At 54.1% G+C, this 4,604-nt stretch overlaps 1 pseudogene; it reads right to left on the minus strand.

The window, feature by feature from the left end:
• Positions 1-2,527: 2,527 nt before the first annotated feature.
• LOC100450923 (single-stranded DNA-binding protein 4-like) lies at positions 2,528-4,308 on the minus strand (annotated as a pseudogene).
• Between the last annotated feature and the right edge of the window lie 296 nt (positions 4,309-4,604).

Below are 4,604 nucleotides of genomic sequence, written 5' to 3' on the forward strand. Positions count from 1 at the left end.
ACTCCTGAGCCAGCGAGACCACAAACCCACCAGAAGGAAGAAACGCCGAACATATCTGAACATCAGAAGGAACTAACTCCAGACACGCCACCTTAAGAGCTGTAACACTCACCGTGAGGGTCCATGGCTTCCATCTTGAAGTCAGTGAGACCAAGAACCCACCACTTCCGGACACACTATGATCCACACTTAGCCCGGGAGCCCTTCAGACCACCAGTACCAGTCCTCCCTGCTGACCGTGTGGGACCCTGTCTCCCCCGGGGCACCCACAGCATTGGCAGCATCTGAAACACACAGAAGGAGTGTGCATGTGTGAATGCAGTGTGTGTGTGCAGTGTGTACGTGTGTGCAGTGTGCATGTGTATGCAATGTGTGCATGTCTGTGCAGTGTGTGAGTGCAATGTGTGTACAGTGTGTGTGTACAGTGTGTGAGTGTGTTGTGTGTGTGTGCAGTGTGCCTTACTCCTGAAGGGCAGTGGAGGGAGTGTGAACTGGGGCAGGGGTTCAAGGTAGAAGGGGTGAGGCAGGAAGAGGAGCCAAACCTCAGGAGCCTCTCTAACATGGCCTCCTGTTCAGACACAGGTCTTTCCTCTGCTGCACGGGATCACAGTCACAGCCACTCTTGCTTCATCGGAACGCTGAGATCCATCTTTGTTCCTGAAAGCACATCCCTGGAGGTGGAGTACGGACGGAATTATAACAATTCTCACTTTCTAGTGATTTGCCACTTAGGAAGTAATTTGCTTAGAGATTTTTATCTCATTACATTTTTATTTCATTATATCATGAAGTTCATGTAAGAGTGAGTAGGATGAAAGCTTATGCAAGCCTCTTAGAATTTCATGTAAACCAGAGAACTGATCCATTATAGAAGCAGAGTGTAGTAACAGTCTGAAGTCAAGTTTAAGCAGTTTTCTGGGCAAATGCAATGCTTATGAGATGGTGCAGGAAACTCCTATTCATTTAGCTTTGAAATCACTGAAATTATAGTTACTGGAAATGTCTTCTGTAGTCAACTTTTAGGAGAAAGAAACAGAAGACAAATAAACAAATGGGTATCAGAGGTTTGTTTTTAAAACAGCTTTCAGAGCATATCAGGGAGCCCATTCAAAGGCAGCTCAGAATTTCAGACTTACACAGTAAACGTCTATTCTTCATAATGAAGAACACGGCCATATGCTTAAGCATTTTCTAAATTGTCTAAAACAGATGGCTTTATTTTGTATAGTTTGGTGTTCTGTGTGTTATAGTTCTTTGAAAAGTAAAATCTATGTATGGATTTTATAATAACGGCATTTACGCAAATACGCAGTCAGCCAGCTTGCCTCTCCATGCACTCACAGCTTATGAGTCCTGTCTGAACTCCCTGCCTTCCTGCCCGTCCCCTGCTGCACATCCCCTGCTGCACATCTGGCCCCAGGATAGTCGTCTTCTGTTTCTTCTGCTCTCAGAGTCCTCTGTCTGTTCATGCCATGCTTCTCTACCAGTGCTCAGGGTCTTCTCACTCAGCTACTAAGGAATCTTGAAATGTCCTTTCCTCTGTGTTGTCAGCCTCTGCTCAGCCCCTGGTTCCTACCCTTTAGTTTATAAGGACTCCCATGGGTCTTGTGTTAAAGGACCACCTTGTCCTTTGGCCTCACCTCATCTTCCAGTTTGTCTGTCTCACCTCCCACCTGCATTCTCATCCCTTTCCATCTCCGTTTTTTTTCTGGCTTTTTAAAACAGAAGTCTGTCCTCATTGTCTCCCCTTCTCTACCTTCCATTTAGTTCACAACTCACTGCTCCGTCACACTTATCTTTTCCACAATTCCACTGAAACTTTTTTGATACACATCACCAATTTTCTCCAAAAGGCCTGTGATGAATGATCACCTCTAATCAAAGCTGGCCGCTCCTAGATTTGACTCTCTCTTTCTTAAAACTCTTCTATGCACATCCTTTGTTTGCTTGTTTGTTTGTTTGTTGAGATGGAGTTTTGCTCTTGTTGCCCAGGCTGCAGTGCAACCTCTTGGCTCACTGCAACCTCTGCCTCCCAGGTTCAAGCAATTCTCCTGCCTCGGTCTCCCGAGTAGCTAGAATTACAGGTGCCCACCACCACGCCCGGCTAATTTTTGTATTTTTAGTAGAAACAGGGTTTCATCATGTTGGCGAGGCTGGTCTCGAATTCCTGACCTCAGGTGCTCCGCCCCGCCTGCCCCCGCCCCCCACCTCCCAGACTGCTGGGATTTCAGGCCTGAGCCACCGTGCCTAGCCTGCACATTCTCATACCTCCTTTTGTTGTCTTAAGTAGTTCCTCTTTCTTGATCTGCTCTTTAAATATTGTTAATTTCCCCCAGATTCTATGATTGGCCATCTTGTGTCTCTAAATACTCTTACTGAAGTAGCAGAAAAAGAACACAAAACTTGAAGTCATGGAAACCTGGGTGTGAATGAGTTGTAAGACCATGTTCACTATATTTTCAACAAAATTGCATGAAGCCTGTGTCTGAGTTTTCTCATCACTTTTTTTTTTTTTTTTTAACCAAAAACCAAAACCAGCTTCCATTTATTGATGGGCCCCACCCCGCGACGTCCTGGGGAGAGGGGCCCCCCAAAGAGCCTTTCTCTCTGGGACAAAATACAAATGGCAGGAAGGGTCCATACTGAAAAGAACGTCTCTGAGGTCCTTGCGTTTTTAATAAAATGGTAAGAGTCTTTCGTGTGGGGCCTCCCAGCCGGGCAAGCCTTGATTGGCCAGGAGTCCAGGTGCCCGAGGTGTGACCTCAGCCCCTCACCCTGAGCGGGGACGCTGGGCAGAAGCCTAGGCCCGCAGGGGCCCGGGGCTGCCGCCCCATCACACGCTCATGGTCATCCCTGGCGAGTACTGGCCCGCCGCGGTCACGGTCTTGCTCTGGCCCCCGGGCCGCCCCGCCGGGGCCTGCCCGCCAGGCCCCTCCGGCCCGACGCCGCCCCGGGGGAGCGGGGGAGTCGAAGCAGTCGCTTACGCTTTCGCTCGGGAACGGGTGCAGGAAGGCCCCGGCGGCCGCCATCTCGCCGTCGTCCCGCGGGGTGCCCGGGGTGTTGCTCAGGCCGGCCACGGCGCCGGGGAAGCTCTTCGGCAACCCGTCCATGTCGCCCGAGCCCAGGGATCCGCTCACGTGATGAGGCTCCATCGCGCTCATGGCGGCCATGGGGCCCTCCGTGCCAGGGCCGAGCGGGAAATTAGCCCTGCCGGCGCGCGGCTCGATGGGGTTCATGATAGTGTACATGCTTTCACTGGCGTTGGTAGAATCTCCAGGGCTAGGCATGATGAGGTGTTCCAGGGGGCCCACCTCCTCCTGGGGGTCCCGTGTAGCTGCCAGGGGATGAGGAGGAGTAGGGGATCGAGTTTCCACTGGGGCTGGCCCACGGGCCACGAACTCCTGAGCCCATGTTCATGGCAGGCAGGCCTGGGCCAGCAAGGGAGTTGGGTGGGGGTCGCATGCCGCCTCCATAGCTCTGGGGCCCCAAGCTGGCCATGCCGCGAGGAGGCGTCACCCTCTGCACTGGGCTGCCCATGCTTGGATGCCCCTGGGCTAGTGGGGAGGGCTCCATGGCGCCAGGGAGGAGGGGCTGGGAGCCGGGGAGGCCTGCGGGAGGCTGACTCGGCATCCGCAGGGTGGGCCGGGGGCCCCCTGGGAAGGGCGGTGACATGAAGGGCTGACAGTGAGGTCCCACCATGGGGGCGTTGGGGTTGTGGGGGGATGGCTGGGAGCCGGGGGGGCCCTGGAAGAAGCCAGCTGCCATGGGGCCTGCGGCCATTGCGTCACCTGGGGCCATACTCCCCATCACAGGGCTGGGGGCGGCTGCAGCGCTATAGTCCTGGAAGGCCTTGGCTTCGCCGGAGTGCTCGCAGGCCTCTCTTCGGTCAGGCGCTGCGCAGTACAGGTCCCAGAAGACGCACCACCAGGAGTGCAGGAACCTGGGGGGGCTCCCCCAGCGTGATGTTCTTCTCCCATCGGATCTCAGACAGGAAGGTCTGGGCTGACTTCTGGGCACCGATGTGCAGCAGGTACTCATAGACGTACAGCGCCAACCACCTTCCGGCCACAAGAGCCTCTTCTCCAAAATGACCCAGAGGCTGGGCAGAGGGGACAGTCATCTTTGTGGAGGGGTGGGGCATCCCAAGTCAGCTTCTCGCGGGCCTGGCTGTCGGAGGGCACGGCCGAACCCTTGCCCCCCTTGGCGTACATGCTGCTCCACGCCGCCGCCGCCGGGGCCCACACCTGTCAGGCGGCGCCGCGGGCCGAGCTCGCCGTCGCCATAGCTACCCCGCGCCCCAGGCCTCACAGCCCCGAGCACCGGGCGGGCACCGCGGGCATCGTCCGCGCGGGGGAGCTCCGGACGGCGGCAGCGGCGGCTCCAGCTCCAGCCCCAGCCGCAGGGTGGCTTTTTTTCTTCTCATCACAGTTTATCAAAAATCTAATTTTAATGTCACATACTACCCACTATATTTAAATAGCATATATAAACATTTTATAATTACTGCATATTTAGGCTATTTCCGGTGTTCATGTTGGATATTGTCAGGAATTTTCAGTCCCTAACTGTTCCGATAACTTTTTACTGATGAGTGCTGTATCTCC

The sequence above is a fragment of the Pongo abelii genome, chromosome 17 (genome assembly GCF_028885655.2).
Source record: "Pongo abelii isolate AG06213 chromosome 17, NHGRI_mPonAbe1-v2.0_pri, whole genome shotgun sequence".
Classification (NCBI taxonomy): Eukaryota; Metazoa; Chordata; class Mammalia; order Primates; family Hominidae; genus Pongo; species Pongo abelii.